The sequence below is a fragment of the Protopterus annectens genome, chromosome 2.part1 (assembly GCF_019279795.1).
Source record: "Protopterus annectens isolate FY-2018-M chromosome 2.part1, PAN1.0, whole genome shotgun sequence".
Lineage (NCBI taxonomy): Eukaryota > Metazoa > Chordata > Ceratodontiformes > Protopteridae > Protopterus > Protopterus annectens.
Genome location: NC_056729.1, coordinates 964,016,757 through 964,038,387, shown reverse-complemented (window position 1 = coordinate 964,038,387; position 21,631 = coordinate 964,016,757).

The window sequence follows — 21,631 nt, the reverse complement described above, 5'->3', positions numbered from 1 at the left end:
TATGCATGGTCCTAAAATGTGTAAAAGTGGCCTATAGTTTGAAAACAGCCCAAAGATAGACTTAATCCAACACTGGCCAGATGCATTTTCTTTGAATGTGGATTTCAGTGTTGATTCAATGAATGTGAGTTACAAGGGGAGAGACGTTTACTGTTAATGCTAAGTTTGTTTGCATTGTGAGACTGTGTTGTTTTGTTTAGCAAATGTCCATCAGTCTTTGTGTTATAAAATTTGATTGCTAATGGTAACTGGGGAGGAACAGCCAAGTAATGGGACACTGGAATGGCTGTGGGGTCTGGGCAGGGTCCTTGATTCATTACTCTGCCTAAGGCCCCATTTGACCATGATCTGGTTCTGCTGCTGTTTCATGGGGTGAGATGGCAGATAACTTTTTCTGAAATGCTGAAGGCAGTAATGTGGAAAAAGAACCAGGTGATGTGGCAGCAGAGAGTGCAGCAGTTAAAACTTATGCAGCAGTAAAAGAAAGTAAACCAGAAAAGCAGCGACAAACTGAGAAGGTGTCTGGTTTTGTGACAGCAGAAAAAGGATTAACTAAAACGTATGCAACAGTGACAGCAGGCAAAAAAGGAGAGCAGTAATAAACTGTAAGTGAAATTGTTTTAAAAAGAAGAGAAGATCAACTGTGAGAATAAACAAAAAGTGACACTGTGATAGACAGATATGTATGGAACAATTTGACAACTGTTCTGGGTTTTAAAGGTCAAGACATTTGGTCTTTTAAATATATTGGGACAGAACCTTGTTGTGACTTAACATTTCAAACTGATGGTCTGATGATGAAATTTCTAGAATTGTATAACAAAAAGAATGACATTTATCAGTGGAACATTTATTTGTTTTCTGGTAGTGACTTAAATGTTAAAAAAATGTTACTTTGCAGTTTAGAAACAATGAACTGGAAGAAGGCAATGTTAAAAAAATGCATGCTCTGTCTGTGTAAAACTGTTAATAGTATTGTGAAAGTTAGATATGAGAGAAGCTTATATGATAGAGGGTTTAGGCTGGAACTGGTTTGAAATGTGGAAAAAAAACATGGTGAGACACATGCCAAGTGCTATTTTTGTGGTCAATTATAGAGGGACATTAAGATATTATGACCAGCCTAAATCATGTTTCTTTTGTAGTGTCTTTTCTCATTTAATCAATGAGTTTGACAATGTAACCAATGTGGGGAGAAAGGACATACACAAAGGTAATTTTTTTAATGCAAGTTCTGCAAAAAAAGATTACTTTGGATGGATTGTCAAGAGCAAACAGTAAAGAATGTAAAAGGAGAGGGAAGAAAACATACAAGAGGATGGACAACAACAGGCTGGGGAACATGGTAATATAGGCAAAGAAGAAAGTATAAAAGAAGAAAAAATATGGAGGGGGAAATGAGAAGAAAGTGCATGCAGGAAGAGAGGTCAGGATAAGAGATCAATACTGATATTTTTTTGAAGTTCCAACCAGTGAAAAATCTGATTCTGAGGATCAAAGATCATCTGTACATAAACCCAGGAAAATATGGAGTTAGGGAAAGAGTAAGAATAAGAAAACAAAAAAATTATAAAATATTTCCCCAAACTTAAAATAAAAATTTAAAAATATTTCCCCAAACTTAAACAGAAGGAAAAGCAACAACGTTGCCATACTTTCAGTACAATTGAATAGTATTATCAACATTATAAGAAAGAGAAGGATACTGGAATGGTATACTAAGTGTGATATGGATCTTATTCTCTTAGAGGATGTAAGATTCCTGATAAGTGAGGAAAGACTGCAAATTGCAGGGTAGAAATATAATATGGAACTTAGGAAGTGAACATTGTTCTAAAGTGGCTGTGCTGTGTAAAAAACAATGACAATACTAAATATAATGTTGGTCAGGATTAGAAGGTTAAGTCTTCTGGTTGTGAGGTGTAGAGAGTGAGCTTACGTAATTATATATTATATGCATATATAACTAGCAAAGAAAGAGAATCTGTTTCATCAAACGCTGGACTATATGGAGGTTAATATGAAAATTATAATTGAAGGGGACTTTGTGATTTAAGGGGAAATGTAAAAAGAAAGGGGAAGATTAAAAAATACAGAAAGTGACAAAATGTGGCAAATTAGCTGTGTGGAACAAAAGTCAATGGACTTATAGAAGGGGAGACTTGGATCTGAAATTGATTATATTGTACTATAGGAAGGTTTAGGGGTAGCAGATGGTGATACAGTTATGACAGGTTTTTCAGACCATTTAGCAATATGGATAGAGGTGATTGAAGAAAGGGAGTATATTAAAATAAGAAAGGGAATAAAAAGAATAGATGCGAGATTATGGAATGAAACTGGGGAGTGAGAAATATTGAAGTTATGGAAGGATCATATTGCCATGAATGGCTTCTGTAAAAACTGATCTGAGTGATTGGATTGAATTTAAAAAGTGTAAAAGGTGTTTTTTTTCAACACCAGGATGACATAAGAAAGAAAGAGAAAGTGAAGTACATGAAAATGTATAAAATTGTATTAGAGAATTCAGAAACTAGTGCAAACGATTATTATGATATGGAAAAATATAAAAGAAATTGAGAAAAAATTAAGGCGTTACTGTTTAAGCAAAAATATTATTTACAAGGGATAAGGAGGAGGTATCTGCATATTTGGGTAAAATAGTAAAGCATGTTATTAAAATAATAAGGGAAATGAAACGTGAAAGGTCAGGTAAAAAGAACATGAGCAAATTATGAGTATAGTAGTTCAGCTTGTCAACAATATGTATAAGAGTATAAAGGAGGAAAATAAGAAAGAATGAAAAGTACAAAAATTCAGAACAAGTTAAGGAAAATTTTGAATAGAAATTACTATTAGTGAATTGAATGAAGTACTTAGGAAAGTGAATGTTGGTTCAGTATCAGGCCCAGATGGTATAGGGTGTGGAATAGGGTTCCTATCAGTTCGTCGAAACTTCAGCAGTTCGAACACCATATGTTCGAACTGTGAAGTTTTGAAAACTGATTATCGTGAAGCCACAGAACACCGAATTCTTTACCAGGGAAAGAATTTGGTAGGCCATTTCTGTGGCTTTGTGATTTTCAGCACTGTGGTGGAATGTTATGGGTCGGGTTTAGGTAAGTGTGCGATTGTGCAGATGTTAGGGTTAGGGCGCGGGTTAGGTGAGTTAGGGTTAGGGCACGGGTGAGGTGGGTGTGCAATAGTGACAGACTTTAGGGTTAGGGCGGGATAGGTGAGTTAGGGCGTGGGTGAGGTGGGTGTGTAACAGTGACATACTTTAGGGTTAGGGCAGGATAGGTGAGTTAGGTTTAGGGCGCGGGTCAGGTGAGTGTGCGATAGTGACGGACCTTAGGGTTAGAGTTTGGGTTAAGGTAAGTGGATAGATAGTAGTGTATGTACAGTTAGTGTAGGGTTAGATGTAGGATTTTAAGTGTATGTGTGTGGATTGCTGTTTTTTTGGTGTGCTTGTGTTGTGTGTGTGTTTCTTAGAACAGTGATTTTTTTCCCTGGGAAAAAAAAATCGCTGTTCTAAGTCTTCAATGGTTTTGCACTTCGAAGTTAGAAGTTCGAACATATGGTGTTTGAACTTCAGCCGTTTCGTCAAAGTGATATAGACCCTGTGGAATGTACAAGAAATTAGTGAATTGGCAAAGAAAGTATTCTGTAAATCTACTGAAAGAAGGAAGGGTTTGCTTGTGAAGAGTTATATAGTGGGGTATTAATTTTTTATGGAAGAAAGATAAGAATAAAATAAAAAAATGGAACTGCATCACACTAAATATCAAAGATTATACGTTTTATGAATAATACAGAGAAGAATAAAAGGAAGGGTGCTAGACATTATGGAAGAAAGTGTATATGGTATAAAATGGAAGTAATATCAAGAATTGTTATTGGTTGTGAGAGAAATTGTGGATGATATGAGTAAAAGGGAGGATGTGAGACTTATAATTGGTGATATTAGCAAGGCATTTGATACAGTAGGGCATGATGGCTTGTGGGATGTTATGGAGAAGCATGTAATAGCTAATAGAATTAAGGGAGTCAGCATATCAAAATAATAGAGTAATAGTGTTAGTGAATGAGTGACTAAGTAAAGAAATATGCATGAAGTGAAGTATAAGACAAGTATGGCCTATGAGTGGAATATTATTTACATTGATAATAAATGTGATAGTAAGTGAGATAGCATAAAAGGAAAGATGCTAGATATGTAATGCAGAAGGAAGTGGTCATTCCATTAGTTTTGACTAACACAGACAATTTAGTTGTAGTTACTACAAATAAAATATTGATGAAGGAAGTGATGATTGTCTGAATGGATGTTTAAAGGAAAAAGGAATGACAGGTAAAAGTAAAGGTTTTGGCTAATGTGCTGAAATTGGGAGTGTGTATTTTTCAATGATTGAGGTGTCTTTTCTAGGGATAGCATTTGAGAAAAATTATTTAGTTAAGATGCAATGGGAAGGTTTGATAAAAGAAATGAAAGAAATGTGTCTTCTGTGGAGCACTTATAGGTTAACATTCAAGAAAAAGGTTTATCTGGTGAATTTGGTAATGGGAACAAATATCATACATGTCAAATCTTTATATGGTTTTTCAAAAATATGAAATGGATGTTGTATGCGAATGAAATGAAGGGAGATTGGAGTTACTAAATCCAATTTTTTATGCTGTTTCTTTAAATGTCTATAGAGTATTAAAGTGGATAAAGGAAGCAAATAAGTAGTGAAAATGTTTAAATATAAGTACAAAACATTCTGGGAGATTATAAGAATGTAAAAAAGTGATAATATGTAAATGAAAACATTAAAAATTATCAAGAAAAATACTAACATTGAAATTAAAAATTGATGATATAGAGAAAGATACACAGGTGTGGTATAATAATGTGATGAAACAATATTATTATGCAAATCCATGGGGAAACTTTAACAGAAGAAGAGATTAAATCCATTAAAATCAGAAAAAAAGTGCGTGGGAGATGTACATATATAATATACTTGGAGGCAAAAATGTCAAACACAGTAAAGTCAGACATGAAAATTGTCAGCAGCACACCACACATTACACCTCTCCAAGGCCATCACAATACACATAATCCATCATATAGTGAAATTCTAAAGATTAACTTGCCTAAACCTCAATGACCTCCAAAATACAACACAGGTACAAAGTGAATCCAGCATATTAAGCCTACTTCCTCACATAGCACAGGAATTAAGAATTTTTTTTCTCAATAAACTTTTTATTGATTTATAAACAAATACAATTTAGGAGTTGACTATATATAAAACAACTTGGTTTAAGCAAATTTGCAACTCATATATACATTAAAAAAAGAGATCAGAATAAAAATAACATCACTAAATATGTACAATATATACAATATGTAACCATAAAGTAAAAGATAACTAAAAATACAATTTCTGTGAATTAAAGTATTCCAAATTTGGGTATAAGAATTAACTAGAATACCAGACCATATGAAAGATTTAAGGTACTAATTATTAATAATACTTAAAACCTTCTCTAATACTAAATTTTTGAAAGCCATTTTTTTTTACTCTTAACCATGTTTTTTTGAGCATCAATGTATAAGTAAGCCATTTTTTGGAAAATATCCCACTTCAGTTTGGTACGATCAAGCCAGTTTTGAGTTATGTAAAGTTTTATTAAAGAGCAAATAAAAATGATAACTTGAGTGTCGAATTTGGAGAGATAAATTATTGGAATATGAAGTATAGCAATTTCCCATGACAATGTAGATTTATGATATCCCATTCTCTGTAGTCTTACTTTCAAAGAGGTCCATAATCTATGGGAAAAATGACAATACCATAGAATATGTAAAAGATCCGCTTGGGGATAAGAACAACATGAGCATGATGAGGATTTATTAGGATTAAATTTGTTTAATTTATAAGGAGTGTAGTAAGCATCATTGTTAATCATTAATTGTGTGTACAATAGTTTCTTAAATGGAATAAATTCCCTAGTATATCTTATTGCCAAAAGTTTTTGATTCTCAGTTATTCGAGAATTATATTTTAACCAGCTATTAGAGAAAAGACAGTTCTGATCCAGCACTAGATTTTTTATTAATTTATAGGATCTTGATATCATTTTACCTGATGAAGATAATGTTTTAATTATCATATTTAGATTATTTAATTTATGTTCTATAAGTTCTATGGGTTCATATTTACCTACAATTGCTTCTCTTAATTGGCGTAATATTGTACAATGACTCCAATTAACATTCAGAATTTTACGCAACTCTAATAGGGATAATTCATTATATTTCAGGATATCCCAGACCTTCAAATTTTTTAGTGAAGGATAATTTGTTAGATTGAAAGAAGAGTTATCTATCATTATATTCGGATTTAGATGAAGTGGCTGCAAAAGATGAGAAAACTTATCAATATTACATAATTTTAGTAAAACTTGAAAAGCTTTAATCTTTTGCTTAAGAAAAATAGAAATTTTTTTGCTAATTTTCATATCAAGAGAAATAAAAGGAATAGCTTCTGGATTTATATTTTTAGATATAATGTAATTATACCAAATCTTAACCCATAAGGGATAATTAATATCTTTACTATTCTTAAAATTTGAAATAGTTAAGAGCTTATTTGATGAAATAATTAGATAGTAAAGATAGATGTTTGGCAATCCCAAACCACATTTGTCCTTAGAATTTGATAGTCTAGAGTATGAGATTCTAACAGATTTGGGAAACCATAAGAATTTGGCTAACTCTATATTTACTTTCTCAAAGAAAGACTTAGGAATTATCTGATCAGAGGAATTAAATTGGTACAAACATTTTGGTAAAATGTTCATTTTAATTATAGCAGCTTTTGATAAGAGTGATAAATTTAAGTGCTCCCATCTAGTAATATCCGAAATTATTGAATTCCAAACTTTACTTAAGTTATTTTGAAAAGAAGAGTGATTATTATGTTCCATGTTAATTCCTAGATACTTCATACCAAAAACAATCTGGGTTTGTTGATCAGAAAACAAGTACGATTTATGGACCCTATGATTTAAAGGAAAAATATGTGTTTTTGAAGGATTTACAAGATAATTAGAGGCAGAAGAAAAACATTCAATAGCATTTGTTATTTTACTAAAGTCAGATACAGGGGTTTGAAAGTATAATACAAGGTCATCAGCAAAGGCAGAAAAATAAATTTTTGTGTCAAGAATCCTAGGGACTTTATGAAAAGTGTTTTGAGTAATAAACAACAGTAACGGTTCTAAATAAACATTAAAAAGAAAAGGGGACAGAGGAAATCCTTGCCTTGTGCCTCTGGTAATCTTTATAGGGGAAGAAAAGTAACCATTAATATAAAGTCTAGTAAACATATCTTTATATAAAGTTTTTAAGAAGTTTATAAAGAATAAAGGAAAATTAAAGCATGACATAGTTTGAAAAAGAAATTTCCAACAGACTCTATCAAAAGCATTTGATGCGTCCAGAATTAGCGCATATATTGGGTTAGAATCTTTTTTAATAAGATGTATAATAGATTCTAAAGTCAGTGTATTATCCCAAGCATGTCTGTGGGACATAAATCCTGATTGATCTTGAGAAATAATTGAAGGTAAAACTTTTTTCAATCTGTTGGCCAGAATAGATGCCAAAATCTTTATGTCTAAATTGATCAAAGAAATAGGCCTATAATTAAATGGGTCAGTTTTTTTCTTTATTATTTTTCAAAATTAATATGGTTTTAGATGTATTCCAATGAATATCTGAAATACCCTTGATTTTTATATAATTATAAACTTTAAAGAGAAAGGGAACAATTACCGATTTAAAAGATTTGCAAAATTCAGGTGTGAATCCGTCTGGACCAGGAGATTTACCGGATTTAAGACTATCAATTGAATCAGAAATCTCTTGATGAGTTAAAGGAGCAAAAAGCAGTTTTTGTTGATTATCATTTAACTTGGGGAATTTTAAAGAACTTAGAAAGTTTTTTATATGATTATCTTCCAATGTATTAGATGGCTTTGAGTATAACTCTGTATAAAGTAGTGTAAAGAGGTGAATAATCTCTTCGTCTGTGTTGTATAATTTATTTTTGTACAATAATGATGAAATTTTTGGTTTTTCAATATTATTTTTAATTATTCTAGCCAAAACTTTAGAAGGAACTTGAGCCCATTCGGAATATGTTGCTAACAATCTTTGATCAACTAAAGAAAGGTTGTTTTCATGTAACAAAATTAATTCTTTTTGACAATCTAATATTTGCTTTTCAAAACTAGTGTCTTGATTCAGTCTAAACTGATTTTCAAGAGATTGAATTCTAGATTTTAAGAACTCTTCCTTTTTGTTGTAATGTTTTTTAAGATAAGCCGCTTTACTGATAAACATACCTCTTAATCTTGCCTTACATGCAGCCCATTGAATATCATAAGGGATATCTAATAAATCTAAATCATTCTCCATTTCTTGAATAGTTTCTGAGCATTGTATACAAATATCTTTATTTAGGAGTAAATTATTGTTCAGTGTCCACTTATTTGAGTTAATAACATTTTTAATTTTGTGGGTAAGTTTGAGATTTAATAAGATTCTTGAATGATCTGAAAGATATCTAGGTTCAATAGTAAAATCCGAAATAAATTTTGAGATAGTATTAGAAATCAGAAAAAAATCCAATCTAGCCCATGAATGGTAGCATTTTGAGTAATAAGTGTAAATATCTTTCTTGTTTGATATTTTTATGTAGTGCAATGGATCAGTTAAATTGTATTCCAAGATTAATTCATTTAGAGCCAAAGTTGCTTGAAGGTTATAAGAAGCAGAGCAGCTAGTACGATCAATCTCTGGATTTATTACCGCATTCCAGTCTCCCCCAACTATAATGTAGTGATCTTTATAAGATGTAAGTATATTATAAATTTTTAAGATAAAAAATTGCTGTTGACTACAAGGACCATATACATTTAGAACTAAAATTGGTTTATCCAGATTATGAATAGTAGCAGTAAACAGACACCATCTACCTTCATTATCATATCTCTCATCAATGATGTTTCCACTGAATTTTTGTTTAATAATTATTGCTACTCCCCGAGAACTAGAAGAATCCCCAGAGGCTACTATCTTCCTAATCCATTTTTTATTACTCTCTTTGTCCCAACCATCCCGAAGGATATGAGTCTCTTGAATAAAACATATACTGGCTTGTGATTTAAATATCAAATGAAATAAAGATTTTTTGGATTTACTTTGAATTCCTCTAACATTCCAGGAATCAATTATTAGGTAATTTGTCATAAAAGAGATGACTTATCAATATTGATGTGATCAAAACATGGTATAATTTCTTGATTATAATTAAAATAATACCAAGAGCAAAGAAACATAGCTAAACTGGTCTGATATTAAATGAGAATACCTTATTAAAAACAAATTCAGTAGAGATATATTATGAGATTTACCCATAACCCTCGTCCTTACCCTAGTGCCTGACCACCTAACCCCTATTGACGAGGTAAAATCTTGAACAAACAGAATAGAATTAACGATTTTGGTTACCAAGTATTCAAATTTAACAATATAAACATTACATATAGTCCTTGAAAGGACTGGAACCAAGTCAATAACACTAAACATATTTACACATCTGTCTATACACAAGATGACCAACATAAACAATCCCTATATAACTATTTAACCCCAAGCTCCTAAATTTGCGTAAAATAAATGAGGTAAAAATGTTTTTCCTCATGTGATTCTTTATATATTTCTATTATCGGCATCTAGATAAATCTGACATAAAATCCTAAAATCAATATTTTGTTAGTATTATTTCTATAAAACAATTAGTGAGCTATATATTAAAATAAACCCAGTGAAGAAACATTCCTGTAATGTACTGTAAATCATCTAAATAATTAATAACTTATTAAATTAAACAATATAACCAGCAACTTATTTATTACAGATTAGCTAAGAATCTAGTTATAAACAAACTATAAATGACATGTCATACCTATTTTGCTATTATCTAGTATACAGATGTAAGACATATCTGGGCATAAGTTTGATTAATGAAGGAGGAGTGCCCAAACACAATGATTACTTCTTGCTTCTACTACTTGTCTTTCATGTCACTGAAATCCAGCTGAATGTGCTAGAGAGTCCTTTCGCGATGATCTAGCACATCAAGAAAGTTTACCCTGAGCATTGATTGCGTTTTCTGTCCAATCTAATATTTTTAGCATTGTGCTAGTTTTTAGCATCGCTTGTACTGAGGAGTACTTCACTCTGTAAATGGATATGTGAAGCGTTGATATATATAATATGATATAAATCCACATTTGTCAGGATCGTGTGGCATTTTAGGTCTTAAAGAAAGAACTAATAGGAGGCGTGTCCATTTACACACCGCGTTTGTAGCACTTATTAGTTGTTGCTTCTACCTATGTTCACACTTTTATTTAGTAAAGAAAGTGCACTCATCATTAATTAAAATAACAATACTTGGAACTTGTTATTTCTAAGATATTGTTTTGACGTCCAGTGGAGATTTGTTTAAGGAGCGACCCCAACTATATACAAGTAGTTCACATCACTGCACTCACTCACCTACAATGCATGGATGTATCAGTAATTACCATGCAGTGAGGAGCAAGAAACAAACAACAGAATTTAATTCAATTCACTATTGTAATTCTTGCAACTACTACTTGTTTAGTAATATTTCTCTAAGGGCAAAACATGAATATTATTTAAATACTAAAAGCATTAAATATTCTCTACAAAAGGTCACTGTACAAATACATAAGCAATATCTTATTTAGTGGACTGAATGTAAAAGAGAAGTAAACTGACAACTTTGGATTCTTTATGCTTATGATGGCATCATTCTGGGATTCTGGGATTACATCACATACTTATATATATATTTATTTAAATGTATATATATTTGCTAATATTTTCCTTCTCTCTGAATAGCATCCATGCAGTTTTTATATATCTGATTTTTACTCATACATGTGGAATCTGTATTCATACTTGTAGACAGCATTTATTTGTTAGTCATGGATGTTTGATTTAGTCTATTTATGTACATATTTACATAGTGTCTTAATTTTAATTGATCCAGAGAGCTTCAGGACTCCAATGAAATTTCAGGAGTTCTGTTTATAACCGTTTTTACTTATAGATGTGTCATCTGTATTAATACTTGTAGGCAGTATCTGCTTGCTTGTTGGTCATAGATGTTTGATTTTAGTTTATTTATATATATATTTATACAGTGTTATAGTTCTATTTCATATAGAAAGCTTTTGAACACTAATGAAATTCAGGAGTATGTATAGTACGTTCTATATATATAATATATACATCCATATGTCCTATGCAGTTTACGGTTTATATTTTCATCACACTGTTTCCATTTTATTCTCAATAATTACTGAGTAATGGAATTGTCTACATTTATGCATCGCATGTTTAATATAATGGCACCGAAGTTGCAGTTACAATATGTATTTAATCCATATCTAGGTCGATGGTATTGTTTGCATTTATTGTTTGCATTTATACGTCATGTTTACATTTCAATAGGATAGCAGCGAAGCTATGATCAAAATGTATATTTGGCTACAAACTCTCTTCTGAGATGTTAATTGATTAGTTATACACTTAATTTTCTCTCCTTGTTGTATATGGGTGGTAAGAAAAATGGGAAAGTTATTTATATTTAATTGTCTGATGAAGCGTGGAACCTCCTACGCTAAAGCTCTTACTTTAGAATTTACTCTGCATTTACCAAGTTAGAGTAAAGATTTTGTGTTTTACTACATTTTGCTGAATTTATTCACTTGAACCTGATCATGGTTTGGCACTCCTTGTTCTCTTTTATGCTTGGATCTTGTTTTTGGAAGGATTACTAATCGGCAGAGAGGTTGCTTCCTTTTGCTTCTCATTCTGAGATTCGGCACATCTGCAAAAAATACGTGTTATATAGTAAAGTGACTGTATTTAAGAAGCACACTCTGTTAGCTTAAGCGTGACTCAAGACACGCAGATTTTCCCTCCCAAAATACCTAATAACTGTTAATAGCATAGAGAACCAATCCTATAATTGAAATATAGGTATTTCTTCTTTAGCTACAGTGTCAACAGAGCCCATTAATGGAATATGGTGACAGGAAAACTCTCTGTAACACTATAAATTTATAATCAGCGTATCATATATAAAGCGCTAAATATTTACATTCACTTGTAGCAACTAAGACTTAACATTAAGCCGTAGAACACAGCGCTAGCAAATAGCGTATCTTGTGAAAGCGCTGAATATTTAAAACGGAACTTAATTAAGAGAGTTTGGATAACATTTTGTCATGGCTAGTGAAACATAACATTTAACCATAAAGCAGAACTCCAGTAAGTAATGCATCTTATAGAAGCACTAGATATTTAAATCATAATATAACTAAAAATGTTCAGATTACGTTTCTCTTGTGTCATGTAAAACATAACATTTAGACATATGACACTACGCCAGCAAGTAGCGTATCTTGTGGAAGTGCTTAATTTAAGATAATAACATGACTGTAATGATCAATTTTCTTGACATGACAATTTAAAACAAACCATTTAGCAATAGACCACAGTGCCATCAAGTAGCATATCGTGTATAAGCGCTAATTTTAGATAAATACTTGACTGTAATGTTCGGAAGTTCTTCTCTTGTGATGACGTCACAGCAAGACTCCGAAGCCCAGGAGAAGGAGCGTGGACATAACGAAGATTTAGTTAACACATAAGCAACAAAGCAAACTCTTTGAAACAGTCTCGAGACATGAAGAAATTCCCTCCAAAAAGTCAATGGATTGAATAAGTCAAAAATAATATAACTGTGTGGATTTCTTCGCACACTTTCATCACAGTCTATTTTTCGCCTCTAAAGGTTATGCAAATACCAAAAAAAAAAACCACACACAATAACAGTGCTGGGTTTAAAAGATGTTGGCAGTAACAGAAATACATAACTAAAAATAAAAAATCAACTAAATATATATATAAAGCAAATAACACTCTAATTAGCATTCAAAAAAGAAATTTGAATTTTGTAATAAAAACATAATAGTTGAGCATAACATCACATACTTGTAAATAAATATTGAAGTATCAAGACACAGATTCAGGAAGCTTCTTGAATATCTTCAGAAATATTTCTTTCGCTTCTTTAGGATCTGTAAACATATATTTTCTGTCATTATAAGTAAAAGACAGAGTATTCGGATAACTCATACGAAATCTTATACCTCTTTTTATAAGATCTGCACAATAAGGAGAAAGCTTTTGTCTTTTCATTTTTACTTGTAGAGGAAGATCCTGAGAAAATGACAGTTTATGATTTTTCCAGACAAACTGTTTTTTTTCTTTTTGCTGCCTCTAGTATCTGATAAGTGTCTTGGAAATTAAGTAGTTTAGTATATATGATCCGAGGGGAGGCAGAATCCTGACTAGCACGCAGTGCTCTATGAGCCCTCTCTATAATAACAGTTTTTGATGTTGTCTCACAATTTAATAGTGACTCAAAAATCTGTTTAGATACAGATAATAGGCTTTGATTTTCATAGGACTCTGGCAAACCTCTAATAATAATGTTATTTCTATGACTTCTAGCCTCTAAGTCCAGTAGTTTAGCTTGAAATTCTGAAATAATCTTATCTTTAGCTTTAATATCTCTTTCCAATGTTTCTGTTTTTATTTCTAAAGCTGTATTTTTACACTCAATAATATCCATTCTTTCACTTATTTGCTTTAAAGTTCTGCCAAAATCAGTAAATTGTTCTGAGAAACTTTGTATGGCACTTTGAATTGGTTGTAAAGCTAGTTTTAATTCATCTAAATGAAAGTTTGAGTCATTAGTATCTTTGTTACTTACTTTAGAAGTTTCTGAAGATTGCTTAGTAGTTCTTAATCTTTTTGAGCAGGTATCTTTCTCAGGTGAATGCACTGAAGAAAATTTGGCCTTTGTTGCCTGTGTTTCCATGGTGTCGGATTTAGAAGCCATGCCCAGAGCAGAGGTGTGAGGATAGGATAGCAGATTCTGGGAGGAGTCTTTAAACAGCAGATGCCCAATACAGTTGAAGCCACAAAGACAGTTCTGAGGTAAAAAAAAAACAAAATTGAGATCTCCACTACCAACAAATAATCCAAATACGTAGATAACTATTTCGAGGTTCTTTTTATAAAAGAAACTGAGGAAAAATATTACTCCAAAGTTATAATACTAAGCCGGATATTACATGACTGTGAGGAGCTCAGTAACTAGGGACTGATCTAGTCGGCAGCCATCTTGGAATCAGGAATTAAGAATAATGTTAGTGACTGACAACCTAGCCACCAATGTAGCTCATCCTATCTAGTCACGAGTGAAATAGATGGGTGAAGTTATGAGGCGACTATCTTATGAGTACGAAATATGCTGGTAGGATGAATGAAATCTTACTTCCTTGTCGAGTTTGGTGCTATTTGCAATTGTTTTTGTATATGAGGAATATATGAGGTAATTGTGACTTTATTTATTCCATCTGGTCTTAAAAAATTTTACGATGAGATGAATTTGGAAAATGCTAGTGAAATGAATGAACATGAAATATTTGATGTGTATAGCATTACTAGCAACTGTTTTCATATGTGAGAAGGCTATGAGTTTATTGTGATTTTATGTATTTCATTTAAGCCTGAAAAATTTTAAGATGCATTTAAATAAGTGCTTTACTAAATGGTCTTATCATTAAGACCATTGTAAATACAACGAAAGCAAATATTTTTTAATCAGCCCACTTTTTCCTTCACAGTTAATGTTGTGAATGGGTTTAATGCGCGGAACTTAGCCGATTAGTATGAACAATGTTTTATGTACACTGTGAGAGGAGATTTTGTAACATGAGGCCTGTGTTTTTAAATGTTATGGTTTGAACTACTATTTTTAATTAATAAAACACTGTGAGATCCACACGGAGTTAATGCTCCCGCTGCTACAAACAAGTAAAGTATCCAAACATAAAAAATAACCTCTAACAGCGTGAGCAAAACAATGAAGGAGTACGATAATACCATTAACAGCTATTCAGCTAAGAAATGATGAACAGAACAGTTCGTTGTATTAAATCCTTTGTATGGAACGTGATGAAATAATCCACATAGATAAAAAATGTATAGAAGTTTTATTGGTGCACCTCAGGTTAGCGCTTTCGGCATAAGCTTCATCAGACCTGAGTTATAAAATCATGTAAACTGTTTAAATACTTTACAAGGCGGGAAAATACACTTAATTACATTACTTTAAACTTAATTGGCTAGTCAAGCCATAGTCAATAAAGACCCTTACTATACCATTTCCTACATGAATTTAAACTAATGATTTATACAATTATACTTGAGAAGCTTTTCTTTGTTTCAATTTACATAAAAACAATTATACAAAAATAATATAATACATAATTCATACACTTCTATTTTACTTAAAAAACAAATTACTTATCATAAAAGCAATAACTTAAAAGCATTACATAAAACATGCATACTTCAGTAATACATAGTAGTATGCCATATATTTATGAACCCTTTATATTTTAATTTATTAGTATATATATATATATATATATATATATAATATCAACTTATACCTACATGTACTGGGGATTATATTCACTATATGCATATATCTAAATAATCTATTGGTATATAAATCTCAATTTTTGATTTTTAATTTTCTCATTTTTAAAAAAGGTTTTATAGGTACTTTGCCATTTAGACCAGGGGCTCTATCAGCTCTTAACTTTATAATCCACGTTGTTTCTCTAGATTCCGTGAATGTGCTTATATCTCCCCCTCTAACATTAGCTCGTATTCTTTCCAAAATCCTAAATCTAAAAGAATGTTCAGGTCCGCTATCTATAACATGCTTAGCCAAGGCATTAATAACTGTGCCCTTTCTGATGTGGTATACGTGCTCCCGCATCCTATCCCTAAGGCTTCTATTGGTTTTACCAATATAGAATGCGGGGCACGTTATACATTGGGCCAAATAAACTACATTCTGAGACATACAATTCCCTTTCGTGAACGCTTTAAAACTACCCAAACCTTTGGGATGAATAAATATTTCCTCTGTGTCTATAAATGAACAGAAATTACATGAATTACATGGTAATGTTACATTTGGACCTTCAGATTTCTCAAACCCATTTTCAGACCTATTACATAATAACCTTTTAAGATTTTTCTTATTTTTATATATGAACCTCGGATTATCTCCTACTAGTGGCTTGATTTTAGGATCTGCCAATAAGATATGCCAGTGTGTTCTAATAATATCTTTGATGTTCCCCACATCAGATGTATAAAAAATAGGATATCCAATTACATTTCCTTTAACTACAGTGTCTTGTGCTTCCAAGGGCTCTGGTACATAATTTGAAAAATAAGGGGCAGCTGCTCCATTTCTTAGTTGGTGAGAATCTATCATATTACCATCCAATTCTAAATCCTTGTAACCACGTTCTTTTAACCTTTGTTTAAGGTCAGATAATTTCTCATAATATTCTATATCATTAGGGGTATATCTAGACAATCTCACTGATTGCCCCCGAATTATATTTCGATATACATACCCTGGATGCATACTTTCTCGATGAAGTAGCATGTTCTTATGACATGGCTTTCTATACAGACCTGTGTTAATCATCCCATTTTCCAATTTTTCAACATATATATCCAAAAATGGTATTTTTATTGTAGAAAATTCAACTGTGAATTTTAAGAAGTGGGTAGAGGAGTTCATATCTCTAACAAATTCAATCAACTCTTGAGAGGTACCAGTCCATAAGAAAAATAAATCATCTACAAAACGCTTGTAGAAAGGAACTAGCTTGATGTACTGATTCATTTTAAACATGTGCATATACTCCCATTCGGCCATAACTAGGTTGGCGTAGCTATTGGCACATGATGTGCCCATAGCCACGCCATCCTTCTGTAAAAAGATCTTTTTATTAAAGCAAAACACATTTGATTCCAAGACTACTTCCAAGAAACTTGTTATAAGTTCTATAGTAGCCTCTGAAAAATTTGAAATCCTATTCAAATAGCTACTGACCATTTCTATACCAGTAGAATTGGGTATAACCGTAAATAAGGACTGGACGTCCATTGTAACAAAAGTATATTCTTCATGTTCTAACTTTGAACTAAGAAACCTATAAAGATCCAGTAAAAATTGCTTAGTGTCTTTTAATATATAATTGTTACTATTTACTACTGGTCTAAGTCTATATTCAATATAAACTGAAAATGGTTCAGTACTCCACCCCCTACCTGCAACAATGGGCCTAAAAGGAGGATTCACCTTGTCCTTATGGATTTTGGGCAATCCTTGTATTGCAGGTATGAGTGGAGACTGCACATCCAAAAATTGAAACATACTATAATCAATGATTTCGCTCTTCAAGAGATCTAATAACATGTTATGTATCCTAACTATAATAGGCTTAACATCTTCTATGGCCAATGGGATATAAGAATCAGTATCTCCAAGCATGATATCCATATCCCTATCATATCTCACTGTATCCATAACAACCAAGCCACTCCCTTTATCTGCTGGCTTTAGTACTATGTTGAAGTTATTACGTAACCCCTTCAATGCTTGTCTTTCTTTAAATGTAAGGTTAAATAATTTCTTTCTATTGTGAACATTATTCTGACCTAGAAGGTAGAGGTCATCTTCTACCAATTTACTAAATGCTGCTATCAGAGGCTGTACAAGTGGAACATAAGTACTAGGTTTCCTTATATTCTGTGTTGTTACTATAGCTCTATCTTGGAATTCAATTTTTAATGATAAATTCCGAATGAATAATTTAAAGTCCCATAAAGTTTCCTCAGGTTTACTAAATGTAGTAGGAATAAATGTAAGTCCTTTTGAAAGGACTTTCAATTCATCTCTTGTCAAATTATAACTAGATAAGTTATAAACTATGTTGTTTTCTTCATTCCCCACATTTTCTTGATGCTCTGAGTTTGTACATGGTCGGGGGAGAATTTCCTTTTCTGTCGCCCCCGACTCATGGAACGTGTTCTCCCTTCCCTGGTAATAGATCTGATTGGGAAAGGGTGTTCTTTGTCGAACATCCTTATATTAGAATAATCCTGCTGTGCTAAAGGGACAGAATTACAAGTTAAATTATTCATCAGTATAGAGGAAGAGGTAGTTGGTATTGATGGAACTTTCCTACGTACCACCTGTTCAGAAACCACAGGTTCAATAGACTGTATAGTGCCTGTAGTGGTAGAATTTACATTCTCCGCATTAAATACATCAGCCAAAGGCTGAGAGTTAACTGTATTTAAATCACGTATATTCACCTTACCATCTGCCTTAACAGGCACCACATTAACACCATCATTTTTCACATTAGAACTACTCATTTCTAAGTTATTAACATCTGTATTATTAACTTCTAAATCAATGACAACAGCATTTTGAGTTTCAGGAACTGCATTATTATTCATAGAATTAATAGTTCCCGTTACTGTGGTCCGATTATTTGTGTTAGTAGTATTTTCAGACCACCTAGGCCAAGTGAAAATATTCCCTAATTTGAAATCCGTAATGTCTCTCTGTAATTTAATTTTCTTTTGATTGTACAACTTCGTTTCATATTGTAAAACATTATCCAGTAAAATATTACTACAATTCTCAACAGCACTAGTTGGAAAACTAGAAGAAATAGTCATATGTTGTTCTAAAATGTCCTTTCGTAGCTTATCTTCTAAGGGACCAAAAAATCTGTTCATCAGTCTCATATAATTGAGGCTTACCTCAATATTTAAGTTCTGCCATTCAAACAGAAGTTCAGGATATTGTGTAGCCGTAGTAGGCATTTTGAGGATCCGTAATCCCCTGGGTATGAGGCGCCTTTGAATGCAAACGTCGAAATGTTGACGCTGCGTTTGTATTCTTTTGAGTCTAAAAATATCAGTTTCTAGTTTTTCAAAAGCATTTCGTAGTCCCTCACGGTCAAAAGCAATCTCAGTATCCACGTTACGCTCCGTTCCTTCAAACAGCTCTAACGGATTCCTATCCGACCTCATGCAGTCAGCAAAACGATCCGACGCCAGTCGTGACGTATCACACGCATCTCTTCTTCCTGGTACAACGTACGGTAGTTCCACTAACACAGATTCTCCTACCATCATGCCCCCATATGGAGTATAAGCTATTATAGTTAGGATACATAACATGTTATTAGATCTCTTGAAGAGCGAAATCATTGATTATAGTATGTTTCAATTTTTGGATGTGCAGTCTCCACTCATACCTGCAATACAAGGATTGCCCAAAATCCATAAGGACAAGGTGAATCCTCCTTTTAGGCCCATTGTTGCAGGTAGGGGGTGGAGTACTGAACGATTTTCAGTTTATATTGAATATAGACTTAGACCAGTAGTAAATAGTAACAATTATATATTAAAAGACACTAAGCAGTTTTTACTGGATCTTTATAGGTTTCTTAGTTCAAAGTTAGAACATGAAGAATATACTTTTGTTACAATGGACGTCCAGTCCTTATTTACGGTTATACCCAATTCTACTGGTATAGAAATGGTCAGTAGCTATTTGAATAGGATTTCAAATTTTTCAGAGGCTACTATAGAACTTATAACAAGTTTCTTGGAAGTAGTCTTGGAATCAAATGTGTTTTGCTTTAATAAAAAGATCTTTTTACAGAAGGATGGCGTGGCTATGGGCACATCATGTGCCAATAGCTACGCCAACCTAGTTATGGCCGAATGGGAGTATATGCACATGTTTAAAATGAATCAGTACATCAAGCTAGTTCCTTTCTACAAGCGTTTTGTAGATGATTTATTTTTCTTATGGACTGGTACCTCTCAAGAGTTGGTTGAATTTGTTAGAGATATGAACTCCTCTACCCACTTCTTAAAATTCACAGTTGAATTTTCTACAATAAAAATACCATTTTTGGATATATATGTTGAAAAATTGGAAAATGGGATGATTAACACAGGTCTGTATAGAAAGCCATGTCATAAGAACATGCTACTTCATCGAGAAAGTATGCATCCAGGGTATGTATATCGAAATATAATTCGGGGGCAATCAATGAGATTGTCTAGATATACCCCTAATGATATAGAATATTATGAGAAATTATCTGACCTTAAACAAAGGTTAAAAGAACGTGGTTACAAGGATTTAGAATTGGATGGTAATATGATAGATTCTCACCAACTAAGAAATGGAGCAGCTGCCCCTTATTTTTCAAATTATGTACCAGAGCCCTTGGAAGCACAAGACACTGTAGTTAAAGGAAATGTAATTGGATATCCTATTTTTTATACATCTGATGTGGGGAACATCAAAGATATTATTAGAACACACTGGCATATCTTATTGGCAGATCCTAAAATCAAGCCACTAGTAGGAGATAATCCGAGGTTCATATATAAAAATAAGAAAAATCTTAAAAGGTTATTATGTAATAGGCCTGAAAATGGGTTTGAGAAATCTGAAGGTCCAAATGTAACATTACCATGTAATTCATGTAATTTCTGTTCATTTATAGACACAGAGGAAATATTTATTCATCCCAAAGGTTTGGGTAGTTTTAAAGCGTTCACGAAAGGGAATTGTATGTCTCAGAATGTAGTTTATTTGGCCCAATGTATAACGTGCCCCGCATTCTATATTGGTAAAACCAATAGAAGCCTTAGGGATAGGATACGGGAGCACGTATACCACATCAGAAAGGGCACAGTTATTAATGCCTTGGCTAAGCATGTTATAGATAGCGGACCTGAACATTCTTTTAGATTTAGGATTTTGGAAAGAATACGCGCTAATGTTAGAGGGGGAGATATAAGCACATTCACGCAATCTAGAGAAACAACGTGGATTATAAAGTTAAGAGCTGATAGAGCCCCTGGTCTAAATGGCAAAGTACCTATAAAACCTTTTTTAAAAATGAGAAAATTAAAAATCAAAAATTGAGATTTATATACCAATAGATTATTTAGATATATGCATATAGTGAATATAATCCCCAGTACATGTAGGTATAAGTTGATATTATATATATATATATATATATATACTAATAAATTAAAATATAAAGGGTTCATAAATATATGGCATACTACTATGTATTACTGAAGTATGCATGTTTTATGTAATGCTTTTAAGTTATTGCTTTTATGATAAGTAATTTGTTTTTTAAGTAAAATAGAAGTGTATGAATTATGTATTATATTATTTTTGTATAATTGTTTTTATGTAAATTGAAACAAAGAAAAGCTTCTCAAGTATAATTGTATAAATCATTAGTTTAAATTCATGTAGGAAATGGTATAGTAAGGGTCTTTATTGACTATGGCTTGACTAGCCATTTAAGTTTAAAGTAATGTAATTAAGTGTATTTTCCCGCCTTGTAAAGTATTTAAACAGTTTACATGATTTTATAACTCAGGTCTGATGAAGCTTATGCCGAAAGCGCTAACCTGAGGTGCACCAATAAAACTTCTATACATTTTTTATCTATGTGGATT